General features: G+C 36.5%; 1 long non-coding RNA gene and 1 pseudogene across 2 annotated transcripts in view; both read left to right on the top strand.

Moving 5' to 3' along the window:
- LOC145269258 (uncharacterized) overlaps positions 1-19,256 on the top strand; it is a 205,835-nt gene that overhangs the window by 62,376 nt on the left and 124,203 nt on the right. Inside the window, exon 2 of one of the 2 annotated variants that reach the window (XR_013864970.1) lies at positions 106-898. The exons of the other annotated variant lie outside the window; for it this stretch is intronic. This is a non-coding gene — a long non-coding RNA (uncharacterized LOC145269258). Of the gene's footprint in view, positions 1-105; positions 899-19,256 lie in introns of those variants that run through there. 2 annotated transcript variants of the gene reach the window in all.
- LOC145269998 (5S ribosomal RNA) lies at positions 8,104-8,220 on the top strand (annotated as a pseudogene).

The following is a 19,256-nucleotide window of genomic DNA, read 5'->3' as shown; positions in this document are numbered from 1 at the left end:
TTCCCTTTTCAAACATATATATATATATATATATATATATATATATATATATATATATACCTACATCTGATATTAAACTCATATATTTGTTCTTTTTTTTTTCAGGTAAGAAATTGTGAAACAGTAATGCCAGATTCTGGTAAGAAAAATAATTTAATTTTGATATTTTTTGTTTTTTTAATGCGTTTTATTGTAATGTCCACTTGCTTATGGGTCTTTAGTTTCTAAGGCGTCAAAATGGGGTCGAAATTGAAAAAAATCGTTTTAAATTTTGTACATTCATCTTAGTTTTTTTTTAATCAGTTCATATACGTGTCACGTTGGTACAGTGGTAACGTCACCAGTTTTTAATGCTACAGTTTTGCTTTTGGTTTCGATTCTAGCTGATGGCAACCAAATACTTTTTTTTTTACTTTTGTAATCACAACGTTTTAATAATATATACGTAATCTGGACAAATTAAAATAGCATATTTTACCCCCCCCCCGGGCAAAGAACCCCAGCCCTCCCGCTAGTAAATAAATAAAATGCTGCGATCAATAAGATAACTACAACAACAAAAAGTGAACCAATGCTACTGAAACCCCTTGGCTGCTGCTGATGTTCTATTCAAGTTCCCGATGGCGCCCAAACTTTTTTTGTTACTTTTGAAATCACGACTTTATTGTAATATATACGAAATCTGCAGGAATTAAAATATCATATTTAGGTGACCCCCCCCCACCCCGCTAGTTCAATTAATATTTCGAAACTGATTTTTTAAAAATTTTCTTTCATGTTTTATCTGTCGCCTTTTTTTTGTAGAAGTACTAAAAGATCTCTCGGTTGGAATGTATGAGATAGTGGATGAATATCTGACAGCTGTTAGTAGGCGCCATCCCCAGCTAGAAAAAAAAAATACGTTCTCATAAAGAAATGTTAGTACGTGCTTGAACCACTTTTTTTTGCTTGCATTCCGTGAGTCTGCGTGCTCTACTTAAGGCGACGATTTACGTAATAGATACACTTGTCGCAAGAACGCTGAGAGACTGCGAGCGACAATGGGGGCGCGCGCTCGGGTCATTATCTGAGACGCATTTATTGAAAGACGCAAGGCACGCGATGACGTCATCGTTGTTTATATGAAGAGGAGGTTGTGTAACAATACTCCAGGGTGAACACCCCTCTTTAGCTAGCCACATCGCCCCCCTACCCCCTCTCCTTCTCTCTATTCAGTGTTGTATCGGGAAGAGCGTGCTGCCGCCGGCGGAGAACAAGCAAATCATAAACCAGCTTACGACATGATCGCGTCGACAAACCGGTTCCCGTTGGATCATCAAAGATAAGAATCGGAACATTTAATATATATATATATATATATATATATATATATATATATATATATATATATATATATATATATATGTAATTTAATAAATATATATATATATATATATATGTAATTAATTATTATAGTAAAAGAAAATAATTATATATATATATATATGTAATTTAATAAATATATATATATATATGTAATTTAATATATATATATATATATATATATATATATGTAATTTAATAAATATATATATATATTTATTTGTATAATTTAATATATATATGTATATATATATATATATATAATTTAATTGTATTTCTAGCATTCTCCCAAGCAAGGATTGAACCTAGAACCGTCGTGTTGACAGTCGGCAGTTCTTCCACTCGACCACAGAAGCGTCGGAATATCTATTAAAATAGACATCCGCCAGCACTTTTACAGTGCTCAAACCGTCTGTTTTGTAAACAAACATACAACGAGCTTCGCATTTTTCAGCTAATTAAGTAGCAGCTGAGATTATTTACGACAGTGCTCTCTACCCGAATATATATATATATATATATATATATATATATATATATATATATATATATGTATATATATATATATATATATATATATATATATATATATATCGGAATCGGAAAAATGTGCCTGTTTTCGATGCCAAAAACGATTCTTTTCATTGTTTTATTATTATTATTATTATTATTATTATTATTATTATTATTATTGGCTCACCATGAGCTGTCACACAGGTCATCAAAGATCTCTCCTTGAAAACAGCCTATGGTGTTCCCTGGAAGCTGAGTGACAACGAGTCTCTCCAGATTTCCAGTACTTTCCACCTCGTTCGATAGTATTTGCAAATAATTTTGCATTATCGCAACAGCTGCTTGCCATTGATGTCTCGTAGGTAACGGCTATTCGTCATCGCTGGAATTTGAATGGCAATCAGCCTCCCCAAGGTCCCAGTTCTCTTCGCACTTATCCAGCGGAGGTCTAGTCAATTCCTTCCTCCTTAACTCTACTTGGCTGTTTGGTCTCACTTTTGGGGGGGGGGCAGTGACGTAGTAATGGGGGTTGTGGATAGAGAACTTATAGATATGCGGCTTCAATGTTCTTGGATCCATGTTTTGCCTTTACAGCAGTTTGTCTGGTCTGCGCTTGTTGCTCATGTGTGTTGGTGACCAACACTGTTGGTCTCCACACTCAAGGGTTTTCCTTAATATTTCAGCTGTTTTGATTTTTGTTGTTCGTTGTATTTTTCCAGTCATTCCTCTGATTCCAATTTATTATTATTATTATTATTATTATTATTATTATTTTTATTATTATTGGCTCACATGGAGCTTTCACACAAGTCAACAAACGATCTGATTGGAAACCTGTGGTGTTCTCTGGAAGCTGAGTGACAACAAGTCTCCCCAGACGTCCAGTTCTCTCCATCTCCTTCGATAGCATTTGTAAATGAATTTGCATAATCGCAACAGCCTCTTACCATTGATTTCTCGCTGGCAGTGGCCATTGGTTTATACTGGAATTTGAGTGGCACTAAGCCTCCCCAAAATCCCAGTTCTCTTTGGCTTGTCCAACCGAGGTCTGGCTGGCGCTCTCTCCCCGGTCTTTCAGTCCTTCTTGACCCTTCTCAGCTCTTTGGTATCACTTTTCTATTGGGGGAACGGTGGTGAAACAATGGAGGGGGATGCATGATGGGGGTGTAGAACATGTAGTTCTGCAGCTTCGGTGTTCTTCATTCCCTGTAACGCTTCTTCGTTATATTGTCTTGTGTTATTCTCCGCATTCAAGGGTTTTCCATAATATTTCAGCCATTTTCATTATCGTTAGGCATTGTATTTTTGCAGCTATTCCTCTGATTCCAATTTCTGACATTCTTTTTTTCCAGGTTTTTCGGAATTGTTCTTAGTGCTTCTACTATTATCGGTACTATTTTGATTTTCTTCATCATCCAAATCCCTTTTAACTCTCTGGCTAGCTCTGTGTATTTGCTTCGTTTCTCCTTTTCTTTCATACTCACCCTGTGGTCAGCTGGGACAGCAAACTCTACGATTTGACAGGACTTCTCTTTCTTGTTAATTATTACGACATCTGGTCTTTTTGCTTGGATGGGTTTGTCCGTTTGTATGTCCATGTCCCATAGGATTTTGTGGTTCTCGTTTTCGAGTGCTGTTGCGGGTTTATGCTTTTACCATTTGTCTGTACGCTCAAAATGCAGCCATTTGCACAATTCCCAGTGCACCGCCCTCCTCACTTGGTCATGCCTGTTTTTGTATTCCTTTTGGGCCAGTTTGCTGCATTCACTTACTATATGGTTTATCGTTTCGTCTCTTTGTCCACAGAGTGTGCATTTGCTGTTTTCTTTTGTTTATCGATCCTTGCTTTGATATGGTTGGTTCTTATCGAATTATCTTGTGTTGCAGTTATTAGAGATTCAGTTTCTCGGTTTATATGTCCTTTTCGCATCCATGTCCAGGTGTTTTCGTTATTCTCATCTTTTGTCATTCTTATGAATCTCCCGTGGAGTTGTTTCTCTTCCCATTTCTCTTTTCTCGTTTTGTCTTCTGTCTCTCTGTTTTCTGTTTTGCTGGTTTCTCCATGTCTCTTGTTGCGATAATTACCTTTTCAGTGTTTTGCATTATGTATTTTTCTAGTTCTTTTTCATATCCTTCACACAGTCTTCTATAGAGATAAGTCCTCTCCCGCCATCTTTCCTTTTCACGTAGAGTCTGTCAATATCATCCTTTGGGTGTAGTGCATTATGCATGGTCATGAGTTTTCTGGTTTTCTGGTCAAGCTGTCTCAGTTCTTCTTTTGTCCATCCTATAAACGGTCCAGAGTATCTCACTAGTGACACTGCCCATGTATTTATACCTTTTATTAGGTTTCTGCTATATAATTTGGTTTCCAGGAGTTTTCTTGTTCTCCTGAGGTATTCCTTTCCAATTTTCTCTTTCATTTCTGTTGCTCTGATGTTGTTCCCTTCCAGAATCCCAAGTATTTATAGTCGTCTTGTTTCCCTATTGCCCTCATTTCTGCTTTGTTGGGTAGTTCCATGCCTTCTGTCGTTTCCAGTTTTCCATTTTTTATAACTAGTTGTGCGCACTTTTCCATTCCAAATTCCATTTGGATATCTTGGCCGAAGGTCCTGGTAGTGGTTATTAGTGTCTCTAGCTCCTTTTCGGTCCTTGCAAAAAAGTTTCAGATCGTCCATGTACATCAGGTGGTTCATTTTTTCCTCTGTATTTGGGAACTTATATCCGGCTTGACACTTTCTCAGAATACTATTCAAGGGCATAATGGCTATGATGAACAGTAATGGTGATAATGAATCTCTTTGGAAGATGCCTCTTTGTATGTTAATTTCTGTTATGTGTTGTCCATCAGCTGTCAGTTCCAGTCTCCACGTTTTCATTGCATTTTCTAATACATTGGTGATCCCGCTTGGTATTTTATGCATTTTTAGGCATTCTATTATCCATGCTTGGAGGATCCTGTCATACGCTTTTTTGTAGTCGATCCATGCCATGGCTAAATTTTTCCTCTTCCTTTTTACCTCCTTTTGATCAACATATAGCAGCTCATGTATTCCTCTTTTCCCTTTTTGGCATCCTTTCTGTTCCTCGGGGATGAGTCCACGGTTATTCAGTGATAGATTTGTTCCCTCAGTTGTGCTGTCAGTATCTTCCACATGGTGGGAAGGCACGTGATTGGCCTATAATTGCTGGGGACGGTTCCTTTCTCCGTGTCTTTCTGTAGCAGTGTGGTTCTACCTTTTGTCATCCAGTCTGGCACGTTTGCTTCCTGTATACATCTTCTCAGGTTTGGGGCTAACCTTTCGTGTAAGGTTGTGAATTTTTTGAACCAGTATGCACGTATCCCGTCGTGTCCTGGTTCTCTCCAGTTTGCCATTTTTTCTGTGGTTGTCTTTAAGGTTTCCTTGCTGATTTCATTCACTGTTCCTTCTTCTATTTGTTGTAGCTCTTCTTTCATGTCTTTCAGCCATTCGGCATTTCTATTGTGTTCTCGTCGCTCTTCCCATATGTTACTCCAGTAGAGTTTTGTTTCTGTCGGATTTGATTATCCTGTTTTTTGTTTTTCCTCCGTTCACATTTTGGTAGAATTGGCTTTCATTAGTTTCAAATGTTCTGTTTGCATTGTTCAGATTTATATCTATATCGTCTCAATACCGCTTCTTTTGCTTTTATTTTTTGGTCCAGTTCTTCATGTTTCTTGTTTAGCCTCTCCCTGCCAGTTACATTTCCAACATTCAGTTTTCTCCACATTGCTTTTTTCCTGTTGATCATTTTTATTTCTTTTTTATGTTTCTGTATTGTGGTTTCTAGTCTTATTTTCCATCCAGGTTTTGTCGGTCCGCTTGTCCCCGGCTGTTTTTCCGATTTAAGATTTATACTTACAATTTAGGCGCCTGCGTAAATGAGGTTGTTTAAGTCTGTGATTGTGTTTGTTGGGATGTGTGGGAGGAGCTTGTTAACCTTCTCTTTTTCTGTTTTTAATTTCTTCTGCTCTTGGTTCTTTAACGTTGGGAGTTTTGTTTTTTCCTCGTTCAGGAACTGTGTTATTTTATTTATTTCATTTGCTTCATTCTTTGTTAGTTCTGTTCAATTTTTCTAGGTTTCAACGTTTGTCGTCTTCGGTCTTCGTAGGTCCTGGGCCTTTGGTGTTTTTACTTGTGAGGTTTCAACTTGTGTGTTTTTTCTACGGAAAGTTCCGTTGGAGGGTGTTTATTGTTCAGTTCCATCATTTATTTTTCTCTGAATTTCTGCTAATTCTAGTTTAGAGAGTCAACCTTTCTTGAGTATCCGTCTTGCTTCGTCCGCAATTCTTTGTTCTGTCGTATGGTAGTCACTGGAGAGGTCCCATAGTTCTTTCATTCGTTTCCGATAACCTCCATATCTATATTCAGGATGACTTCTATAATAGCATTCCATTACTAGTCTATTCTCTTTTGTTGTCCATTTCTTTCTTCGTTTTTTTCCATTTTGATGATTATCACGGTTGTGCTGTGTTTGTTCGGTATCATTTTGTTCTCTGAAATTAGAGGTTATGCTTACCTGTTAAGCGTCCATGTTATTTGAGTTTCTGAAATTAAAAAGTTGGCCAACATTCGCAGGATGACGACCGGGTCCCCCATGTTGGCTACCGAAGGAGCACCTGCCGATCATGACACCCAGATCTTTCTTCTGGGTCCCAAGGTTTGAATTATTTGTACTTGACATTTTTCATATTTTGGTGTTTGTGGCAACACCAAGCCCAGAATTGTTTTACCTGTGGTTCTAACGCAGATATAGTGTTTGGCTCCCATGTATACAGGAGGTATCGTGCACTTTCACGCATACATATAAGGCATAAACAGAAGTTAAAAAGAAATAAAAAACAAAACAAATAAAAAATAAAATAAAAATAAAAAATTAAAATTAAATTTTTTTTATATTATTATTTTAAAAAAAATTATATATATATATAAGAAACTAAATAATTTTAACTAAGTATTCGGCGCAAGTCTATAAATGGTGCACAAGTAATCTTACTACAAAAATCTGAAACAAATCCCTATAATGCACGTACCCGCCACTGCATGAAAATGTCGCACTCCAAAAATCACGCAAATCGATCCAGCAGTTATCCTCCTATTTAAGAAAATCAAACATGAGACACTCCATCGAAGAAAAACCCACGCCATCCTGCTCCCGAACGACACACCGCCAGCGACACCCACTGGGAACGTTTGGAACACAAGTTCAGCGAGGGGCAGACAATCGACCCTCCACACCATAGAAAAAAAAAAAACCTGGAAAATAAAGACATTCACAAGTTCTTGAAGATGTTGAAAACGAAAACAACGTTTAAAACTCCAGCAAACGAGCAGCCTCCAAGATATGAAGAAATGTTTGTTTAAAGAAAGTGGTGATCACTTTTCTATAATAATTTAACGCATAATGAGCACCCACTTTATGGCCACCACTAGTGTTATTATTATTATTATTATTATTATTATTATTATTATTATTCGTTTTTACTTAAAACTAAATTTTCCGTTGTTTGTATTATTCATGAAATAATAATCTAATATATAAATGACTAGATGTTTGTCTGTTTGTTTCTTTCCATATTTTCAAACTCTATTTCTTCGAAGAACCGCGCTAGAGGCCTCAAATGATTGGGGGGTTTTACGAGCCGTTCTATTATGGGTTTCAGCCGGCTAAAATCGTTTTAAGGGGTACAAAAATGGGTCAAAATTAAAAAAAAAAATCGTTGAACATTTTGTACATTTATCTTAGTTTATTTTTTTATTTTTTAATGGTTATATGCGTGTCGTGTTGGTACAGTGGTAACGTCATCAGCTTTGAATGCTACAGTTTTGCTTTCGGTTTCGATTCTTGCTGATGGCACCTAAATGTTTTAACTTTTTTTTTTTTTTTTTACTTTTGAAATTACGACTCTATAATAATATCTACGAAATCTGATCAAATTAAAATATCATATTTAAGCGTATTTTACACCCGGTAACGTAAACGTAATATGTGGCTGCAGCCGAGATCGAACTCACTACACAAGTTTGTAGTGTAATTCAAATCTTGTCTGTAGCTGAATACTTGATGCTTCGCCAGGGTTATCAACGATATTTTTATCGTGACGCCATCACTAGATTGGTTGCTTACCACGGCTTAAGAGAGGCCCATCTAAACTCGAGATAAATTTGTCAGCCTAGTATTTTACCTTGCGGTACATACTGCGCATACATGTACGACCAAATCACGTTGATACACCGGTTTCCGTCAGATCACCGAAGTTAAGCAACGTTGAGCCTGGCTTGTATCAGATGGGTGACCATTTGAGAATTCTAGGCGCTGTATGTGCTTTCCGCTTATCTCGGCATTGTTTCCAGTCGTCCTGAACCTCCACTTGCCACTGGTATTCAGCAATGTCGACTCAGGAGAGGTGTGATTGGTGATTGTGCGACTCTTGCCACAAAAATTTCACGCGCAGGCACCATTACAGTGGGTATCCATAGTCTGTCAAGACTGAAGGAAGCCTTTTACATACTGTGCCTCACCTTCCCAAATGGTCACCCATCTGGTACTGGCCAGGCTCGATGTTGCTTAACTGGTGATCTTGCGAGAACCGGTGTGCCGTGATTGTGCCGCCTAGTAAAGCCCCCACCCCCGCCGCCACTAGTAAAAAAAAGCAAAACGTTTGCAACAAATACTCGCCTAGCTAAAAGAACCGCTAACATTTTTCCTCACTCCTTATCAGTGCTCAAAGATAAACAAAAATTCCATGAGCAGAGTTTCTTTCATCAGGCTGTTCGTCTGCGAAACGCAATACCGTTTGTCTGCATCCCAGTTGACTATAACATGTTCGTCTTCAAGTCTAATCTGAATAAATTCCCACTGAGTCGTTCATTTAGATAATCTATCCCTAAGTTCAGCCATGTTTGACCTTGTCTCACAATCTACCTAACACTTAACTCTTATCCTTGAGTGGCATCCAGACCTTGGTAAGTGGTGACTTTCCGAGTAAAAATATAAAAAATAAATAAAATGATAAATATATATATATATTATTCCTTAATTGGAATTCATTTTTGAGATGAGCATTATATATATTAATTTATACAGTTACCACCTGACGAAGGCCAGAGGAATTAGTTGGCCGAAACGTTGTGAATAAACAATCCAATAAAAGATGAAAAAAAAACAACTAATAAAGATGAGACCAGTAGTCCGAAATAAAAATAAATTAATATAAATGATAAATATTTAAAACTAAAATCTATAGATCACCTCCCTCCCACCCCCCCACCCCTCGCACACAGACGTATATTTTAGAATCTATGCACATAAAATGTGTTTTGACGGTAATCTGAAAATTTAAAAACCATTCTGTAGCTAAATAAAGATTTTAAAAGAACAGAAATCGATAATTGTATCGGAATCGGGAATTTGCAACAGAATCGGTAATTGTATCGGAATCGGGGAAAAATAATGGAATAGTCCCATCACTTCAGAGTGGAACGATAAAGGTGTCGCTCTAAATAAAGCAACACTACAGCTTCATTTTAAAACCTTTTTTTTATTAAGTCAATTCAAATAACTTTATTATGTAGTAGAGCTGACATATATTCTTCAGCCTCAATTACCGCCTCGATAGGGTCCGGAACTGGGATCATGCCTTTTCCACAAGCGCTGGCGGCAACTCGACGAATACTCGGCGGATGGCGGCGATCAGGCTGGTTTTGGTGTTGTAGGAGGGCATTTTAGGGATGTTCTCGACGTATGACCAAAACGAAGTAGTCCAGCCGCTTTAGATCGGGGGAGGAGGTGGAGGAGCCAGTGAGAGATGGGTACAAAGTCGTAGCACTCCTTCTAAAGCCAAGCCTGGGTCTTTATTGGACGAAGGCTGCCGCTGAGTTATGCTGGCACACCCTGATTGCACCAGGGAACCATCACACTCTTCAGCACATCCAGGTACTCTTTGATGTTTACTTTCAAGCCGACTTCGAAGATATGAGGTGGCTGACGCGGCCCTCACCAAACAGGGTTCCGTTCGAAATTAAATGCAGATTCCCGCATTCGACAGAAAGATTCCCGAGTCCGATAAGATGCACCTGAAGAAGATCGAAGGTTACATCGACCGAAACATGAAAATGATATCTTAGATGAGAACAATAGTTCGAAGAATCCAGGTAATACGAATAATATATCCTCATCTAAAAAATGCATACACGTTTATTTTATTATACTGCGCCGAAAATACGTTTGGTCGAAATTTTTTGCGGCAGACACTTTAGAAAAGCCTAATCGGTTGAACTATTTACGCCATTAGCGTCTGTCATCAGACGGAAGTTTGGCTTTTAAAAGGTATCATTGTCCATCACCCCTCTCCTCCCATACACTAATGTGCCGTCTTCTCTTTCAGTTTAATCAGATTGTAACCGATACAAATGTTCAACTGTCACCGACAAGAGACTGTATCAATTTGATATATTAGAATATTTCGTTTCGTGTACTCCTCATACTCCTTCTCATCCTCTTTCTCCTCCTTTTCTTTCTCTTTCAACTCTTTCGGTGCATACTGAAAAAAAAACGGAAGAGGGAGAGAGGAAGGAGTACACGATAGCTTGGCGTTTCCGGTGCATGCGCAAACGGGCATTAGATTGGCGAGAGTTGCTGTCAGACACATTCGCGCTGCGATTTCAAACGCTCGTGTCGTCGGTTTAATTTATCACTTTCGACCTAATGACTAATGAGTCGCCACTTACGTATTTATTACTATGGGTATTCGGTAATAAGAGATGCTCCTTTTTATTTCCTCCCTCCCCCAAACAAGGCGTTTTGCTCCACAGAGACGTAAGGGGCTACTATGATAGGTTGCCATCTCCCTTTCTAAACAAACTTCTACGTTTCAAGTTTCTTAATATCTTCTAATATTTATTCATTGTGCTTGGTTTGGTTGTTTTGTAGAGGAAAAATTGTTTTTGCGGGTTTGTATTGCTCTACACAGTCTTGAAAAAGTTGCCAAAAAAAGTCGTATTTCAGAGTTTTCTTTCTCCTAGACTAGTTGACCAATCAAGACTTAAGATTCTAGTCAACTGTATTTGTTGACCGGGCGATGCCGAAAGGTTTTCTGGTTGACGATTATTATGGTCGTTATTAATATTTATAAAAATAGAATATCATAGCGAAATAAATATTTACAGATAAAATTATTTTTAATAGAAAAGAAATGTAAGTTTTCATAACAAGCACAAACAATTATTTAAAAACAGGTTTGACCTCTAGAGTCTGGCATAGTCTTACCTAGAGGTCACTTAAGATGACGTCGATCTTAGGAGAGAGCTAGGGAATACACGTATTAGTAAGTCAAGAGTTGGAAGTCAAAGAGAGTAGACGTAATCGATTGTCATTGTCAGAAGTAGAAAGACAATCGTGGACAGCAATGGCCCCCAGTAGCGGAAAATGTCGATAGTAAGGATCTAAGACCAGTGTTGCAGCTTTCCAATGGGGGAAACACCCGAAATAAAGTTGCTGTAAATACCACCAAGATTTCGAGTTGTACGGATCTTTATTTGATGGATCAGGTATGTTTCTCCATTGGCCGATGTAAAACCCCATAGACTGTTATTTGTCCCTTAACGTTATAATTGTTATGTGTCCTGTTTAAACAATCATTAGACGATCAGCAGGCACTTTCATATGTAGATGATCAAATATATATACACGTCAATAAACACATAATATATATATATATATATATATATATATATATATATATATATATAACCCCACTATACGATATTATTTACTCCATAGCTGGAGGAGGAATATATACTGGTTGATACCTTTTTCAGTGGGTATTAGTAAAAAACGATGCTAGAACACGTCTGGCTACAACCAGGGCAAAGCGCTCCCCCCCCCTCTCTCTCTCTCTCTCTCTCTCTCTCTCTCTCTCTCTCTCTCTCTCTCTAAAAAAAAGACAAGCTAAACTTGAACAATGCTTCTATCCTAGAACATTCTATCTGTAAAAGAAAATAACACGAATCTGCTTCCTAACCAATGGTCGTCTTCAAATCCCATGTAGACAAATACTTGTCAAGTCGTCCTCTGGGAAAATTAATTCTTCTAAAGTTATATTTTGCCTATTCTACCCATGTTTTTAATCCTTTCGTGGCGATGGAATAGGAAAGAACAAAGTAATTGGTCAAGTGGCCGAAAAGGCCAATTAACAATTAGTTGCCGATTAATCCTTCCAATAATTTTCTTCACGTTTCCACTTATTGATTCAAATCCTCCCGTGACAATGACCATCGTCCAAACAACATTCATGTTAACCCTTATCCTCGAGTGGACACTGGGTCTTCATAAGCAGTGACTCACTAGTGAAAAAAGAAAGTCTTATTTTAAGTTCGCGAATAAAACGATTTATATGTCATTTGTCGCCATCACATGACGAGTTGAGCCGATCCTTCCCTGTTAAATACCTTGGCGGGAATTGGTATCGTCCGTACTGACCACAATCGCCATTTAAGATCACCACCCACAAAACAATAGGCGCACCTTTTTTTATCGAGGTATCTTTTTCTTTGAGACGCTTGTTTTTTTTTTTCTTTTTTTTTACTTTCCTTTTTTTCTGCATTCTTTTTATTTTTTTTTTTTATCTCATTTTTGATTCCGCCATCTTTTTTCTTTCTTCTTTGACTTATTTTCTTGTTTTACATTTTTTTTTACAACTTTTTCTTTTTCTGTTTTTTTTATTGTTAGTCACTTTCTTCGTTCTCATTTTTAATTCGTTTTTTTTTTTTGTGTAATTTCCTGTTTTCTCAATTCTTTTCATTTTTTAAAAATATTTCATCTTTTCTTTCTTTCTTTTTCAACTTCTTTTCTTATTTTCTATTTTATTTTTATTTTCTTCTTCCGATTTTTTTTTATTGTTAGTCACTTTCTTCGTCCTCATTTTTAATTCATTTTTTTTTGTAATTTCCTTTTTTCTCCATTCTTTTCATTTTTTTAAGTATTTCATTTTTCCTTCTTTTTTTCTTTCTTTTTTCCTTTTTTTCTTCTTTTTCAACTTCTTTTCTAATTTTCTATTTTATTTTTATTTTTGACAACTTTTTTCTTTTTCTTCTTCCGATTTTTTTTTTATTGTAAGTCACTTTCTTCGTTCTCATTTTTAATTCTTTTTTTCTCTTGTTTCTTTTTCTCATCTTTCTCATCACCGTTTCTAATTCGTGTTCCTTTTCATTTTCCTTCTATATTCACTCTCTTCTCTTTTTCTTTTTTATTTTTCGTTTCCTTTTGTCTTTTTTCTTTATTTCCGTTTTTTTTTCCGTATTCTTTTCATTTCCTTCTGGCTTCTTTGTTTATGAAGCAATTCGGCGGAAGTGACGTCAGAATATTTTAAGGTACACTGTATATAATATAGTTTATTTTTAAGCAAACAGTCTTTATTTTAACTTGTATAACAAAATTAAAACCTTTATAATAAAAATATGTTTATGAACTGTTTTTTGTTTAATCAAACGTCAGAGGTGTTGGTATCTTTTATATCGAACATAAAAATATAGAACTGCTATAAAAATATTTATGGACTGTTTTATTTTAATATATTTATGAACGTTTTTTTTTTTTTTGCTTTCATTAAAAAAGTTTTTTTTTTGTAGTTTTTTTTTTTTACAAAGGAGTCACCACTTATCAAGGCCCGGAGGCCACTCGAGGATAAGTGTTAATGGGTATACAAAAGTAATGGAATTTTTTTAATTGGATTACTTAGGGGGATAGTTCATCAAGCACTTGTTTACGTTAGACTTGAAGACAATCAAATTGTAGTCAGCTGGAAAGCAGGCAAACGGAAAAGAGTTCAACAGGCGTGCAGTTCTAAGAAAGAAGCTTTGTTCATGGAATCTAAGTTTAGATTTGGGCAGAGATAAAGTGTGTGGGGAAATTATTGATAGTGGTTTTGGCTAGATGAATGTTTTTCGTGAAAGTTTGAGGAGGAGGGACCATAGACCTCAGACGAGCAGTTGCCATGAAAATAACGATAAAGCAGAGACAAGCTGTGGGAAAGAGGTTACAGAGAAGAGAAAAGGGCATCCTCCACTAAGCTACGAAGTCTATTTTGAACTCTGAAGTTTATAAATATTGGAATGACCAAAACTCTATCTATATAAAAGCCAAGTACGGCCAAGGATGGAATACTGCTGCCATATCTGGGCAGGAGCTGCCAAAAACAGCCTATCATGCCTTGACAGAGTACAAAATAGACTTCGTGGTTTAGTGGGGGATGCCCTTTTCTCTACCCTGCAACCTCTCTCCCACAGAAGAGACGTTGCAAGCCTATCCTTGTTTTATCGTTATTTTCATGGCAGGTGTTCGTCTGAACTTCAATCCCTGGTCCCCCCTCGCCAATCTTTCACGAAAAACACCCGTCTAGCTGAATCCACTGTGAAAAATTTCCCCCACTCTATATCTGTGCCTAAATCAAAACGCGGATTCCATGAACAAAGCTTCTTTCTTAGAACTGCACGCCTGTGGAACTCTGTTCCGTCTGCCTGCTTCCCTCCGGACTACAACTTGGATCTCTTCAAGTCTAATGTTAACAAATTCCTAATGAACCGCCCCCTTAAGTAAACACTTCATCAAATCTCCACACTAATGTAATGTACTTGCAATAACCCTTATCCCTGAGTGGCTTCCGGGCCTTGATAAGTGGTGATCTCTGTGTAAAAAAAAAAACAACAAAACAAAAACTGTATATAATGTAGTTTTTCAAGCCAATATATAATTATAAATTTTACTCGGTCTTTATTTGAACTTATCATAAAGGTTTAAGTTTGTATTTTAATTTTCATATGCATGTAACGTGGTCGTTACATGTCAATACGGACCCACGCGTCGCATTAAGACAGTTGCAACAAAACAAAAAAGAAAATAAATTCAACTTTGCTTTAATTCAGGGTACTTTCCAAAACGCATTTCAATTTGTTTTAAGTCTGTTAGTTCGCCATATAATTCACAGACCTCTGCCATGTGTATACGTGCTTAAGTCTCTCATTCCAACACAATCTTTTTCATTCCTCGCTACGTTTTTCTTTCTCTTCTCTGCCTCCGCTGTGACGTGACATCGCGGATCGTCAAGGTCATTTAAATACGTGCCATGCAGCCGCTGCTGATTGCAGGTGTGATGATCATCCTAGAAATTATGGATGACATGCGCTGAGAGTTTAAAGTGAAGCTGGTTTGTGCAGAGCCAGCCTCACTCTCTTGTCTTAACCAGCCTGATCCAGCTGCAGGAAAGGGTCAAGATAGCTAGAGGCCAGATGGAATGCAGAAGCCACAGGAAGTGTTGATGCCCTACATACAGCGTCTTGTATTCCCAAATGGTCAGCCGTCGGGTTCTGACCAAACTCAACATCGTTTAACCGGTGATATGAGAATCTGCGTCAGTGTTTTATTTATTTTTTTGTATGTTTTCTTTACTCTTGCTCACTCCTAGAAAGGTAGGTTGGCCCTTAGACGTCAGGGGATATCATTCATAATAAAATACGTTTATGCATGTTTTTTTTTACTTTTTTTGTGTTATAATTTTTTTTTTTTTAATTTGGGGATTGAATTCTTTATTTTTGTGTTGAGCTTTTTTGCGGGATATTTAATTCAGGAGATGAATTTTTTTTTTAATTTGGGGTTTGAATTTTTTTATTTGGTTTATTTTATCGAATATGAAGGGATTATTTTTAATTTGAGGGTAAACAGTTTTTTATTTATTTATTTATTTTTTTGTTTTTTGTTTAAATGTGTTTTATTTATTTGCTGTTTTTGTTTGTTTTTATGGAGTAATGTCTTTTTTTTAATTTGAGGGTTGATTCTTTTATTTTTGAGTTGACTTTTTTTGCTGGGTATTTAATTTGGGAGCTGAGATTTTTTTTTTAATTTGGGGATTTAATTTTTTATTTGGTTGATTTTTATCTAATTTGAAGGGATTCTTTTTAATTTGGGGTTTTGAGGGGTTGTTTTTATTTTTTTGGTTTAAATGTGTTTTTTTTTTTAATTTGGAAGATTGAGATTTTTTTTTTATTAATTTGAATGTTGATTTTTATTTTTAATTTGTATGTTTATTATTTCATTTGAAAGGGAAATATATTTTAATTTGAGGATTAAACGATCTAGTTCTTATCGATGTTTGGACGTTTATTACATGCAACCTTGATTGAACGTTCGACTGGCAGGTGGAGCCTTATCTTGTTTTATAGAAGAGCACAAAAGTCATGTCATATGATAAAAATTATCAAGATATTTTACTTGTAGGGGGGGGGTCGCCCTGCTTTGCCCGGTCGTAAAATACGCTTAAATTAGGGTTTGTGTTTTGTGTTCCTTGATAGAGGCGCTGGTTGAATTTGAATAAAATAAATACGTATTAGATACGTTTGAAGCCAAAAACAACGCATTATTACAAAATAAACAAATATTTATTTTGTTTGAAATTCATATTTAAATTTATAAATATATTTCGAGGATACACTTCATCATCAGTATGTGTTTCTTTTTATTTTTTTAGCCATGTTGTTGTTGGAGCATAGAATTAGTAGAAGTCCGTTTGTTGTTTTTACGGTAATCTTTTCAAATGTCGGAACGGTGCGTTGGTCACGCGGAATTCACGTTAGGGTTTGTGTTCCTTGATACCCGGGCGTAAAATACGCTTAAATATGATATTTTAATTTGTCCAGATTTCGTATATATTATTATAGACTTGTGATTTAAAAAAAAAAGCAAAAAAAAAAAAAAATTGGGGTGCCATCAACTAGAATCGAAACCGAAACTGTAGCATTCAAAGCTGGCGGCGTTACCATTGTACCAACGGACCTACCACGTCTTGAACAAGGGATGTGGTCATCCAACCAAGCCGATGTCTCATGTTCCATAGTCGGAGTTCGTCGCGGTTTGCTTGATCTGCGTTAAGCAATAGACTTTCTTATGTGTATTGCGCGTTTGCTCAGGTGGCAGAGCGCTCGCCTTCCATGCAAAAGGCTCGGGCTTCGAATTTTGAGTTCGGTTATGTCTAACTGATGAGCCCAAATGAGGGCGAAACTAGAGTCTTGGATTCTGGTTTGTTGGCTGTTATGGCTCTTGTGAGCTGCGACGTTGTTCGCTGTGGAAATAATTATATATATATATGTGTGTGTGTGTGTGTGTGTGTGTGTGTGTGTGTGTGTGTATATATCTATATATCTGTGAAAGTGTCTGTCTGTGTTTCTGTGTACATTTTCCTACGCAATAACTCTGTCAATTTTCAGTCTACAGACTCGAAATTTGATATACATGGTAATGAGACGTGGAAAAATCTTTGTAATCCGTTGTCGGACAGGAATTTGGCTTTTAAGGGGTCAAAGTTCAACGATTTGACCTTTGAGAACTTTACCAAACTCCTCCGACACTTTTCGGTCTAAACACGTGAAATTTTAGATATGGGTTCGTTGGACATGGATCTAACTTAATATATTAGAATTTATATGTTCAAATTTAATTTAAAAAGAATCACTTTTCAAAATAAAAATTTATTGTTTGAACCAAAGAATAAAATATTTGAATTGATGTTTTTAATCCATGGATTTTCAATAAAAGTACATCTCATCAGAGGAAACATTCTAGCAAATTTTGTACATCGTCTTAGTTTATGTTTAATCAGCTCATACGTTGACAGAGATAAGAATAATATATAAAAGGCTATATGTCTGTCTGTCTGTCTGTCTGCCTCCATATTTTAAAACTTCATCTCCTCCGAAACTAAAAGTTGCGGAGCGGCGCTAGGGGCCTCAAATGATTGGACTTTTTACAGGTCGTTCTTTTATGGGTCTTTAACCGGTAAAAATAGTTTTGAAGCGGTCAAAAATGGGTCAAAATTGAAAAAAATCCTCAGACATTTTGTACATTCATCTTATTTTATTTTTAATTTTTTAGCGGTTTATGTGTGGTAACGTCACCAGCTTTGAATGTTACAGTTTTGGTTTCGATTCTAGCTGATGACACCCAAATGTTTTTTTTTTTTTTTACTTTTGAAATCACAACTCTATAATGATATATACGAAATCTGGACAAATAAAAACATCATATTTAAGCGTATTTTAATCCCGGGCAAAGCTGGGCGCCCCCACCAGCTAGTATATTTATAAATTCAACGATTTGAATATAATTTATTAACGATCTATATCTATTAGGAAAAGCGTTCAAAGAATGTTTGTATTACGAAGAAATCTGTGGAATACATTAAAAAAAAATATTGTAAAAAAAAAACAACAACAAAAAACAAATATACAGTAATGAGAAAAATCTTTATATATCTATATATAAAAGTGAGAATGTGTGTGTGTGAGGACAATTCTCAACCTATATACTCAACGAATTTTTGATCTACAGACTTGAAATTTGGTATATAGGGTATTCAGACACGTGGAAAACTTTTTAATAAGGTTTTATAAAAAAAAAAATAACAGACTGCCAAGAGGTCCTGAACTGTCATCTAAGCTTCAGCCTCTGTCCCATCGACGACATGTTGCATCCCTTTGCCTGTTTTGCAAGTACTTTGACGTAAATACCCCCCGACAAGCAGCAAAATCTCACCCCTTCACAGTTGAGATCCCTAGATGTAAGAGAGCCTTCCACTCCAGTAATTTCTTCCCCAGAACCGCTAGACTTTGGAATTCCCTTCCGGGTTCCTGCTTCCCCAAATGTACTGACATGCAGAAGTTCAAGTGTAACGTGGAGCGACATCTTGCTGCACAACTCCCCACATAAACCCCTGTAGCTTATGTCCCTGATAGTACCTATTTACAATGCCTCCCCACGGGACAGAGTTAGACACCAGGGTCGTTTTTTAGTGTGGAGAAAAGGTACAAAAATAAAAATTGTCTCCGTCGTGAAGGATTTCTCCTCCACTGAAAGAGACCAAGAAATGCAAGTGCTCCATCGGCCAAAAGGCCAAGTAGCATTAAACATCCATTGCTTGATGTGAATATTTTAGTAACCCTCTACATCAAAGTGGCAATGTGCCTTGTTTGTGGGTAAAAATGTAATAAAAAAAAAAATTTAAGTTTCTTAGGGTTTTTTTTTTTTTTTTTGTTCAATTTAATGTTACGTTTAATACCGGACAAGGCCGGGTATAAAATCTAGTCGTCTACATAGACGCAATGAACGCATCAGACCTTGATTTCAGAATCCTGGAATTTCGCCACTAAAAAAACGTTCACCGCCCTTACCCTCTCTACAAACTTGGATGATATCGCAGGTTTTTAATTTCTCAGAAGGTTTGCGTGATTGAATCTGACTTTGTAGTTTAGCGCACAGGAGTTTAATCATGGAAAAAAAAAAGAAATTTTTTTTTATTTTACACGAATTTGCCTTCT

This window comes from Euprymna scolopes, chromosome 45 (genome assembly GCF_053919585.1).
Source record: "Euprymna scolopes isolate OS-2025 chromosome 45, ASM5391958v1, whole genome shotgun sequence".
NCBI lineage: Eukaryota > Metazoa > Mollusca > Cephalopoda > Sepiida > Sepiolidae > Euprymna > Euprymna scolopes.
The sequence above is the reverse complement of the archived record's forward strand: the minus strand, read 5'-3'. Positions and strand labels throughout refer to the sequence as shown.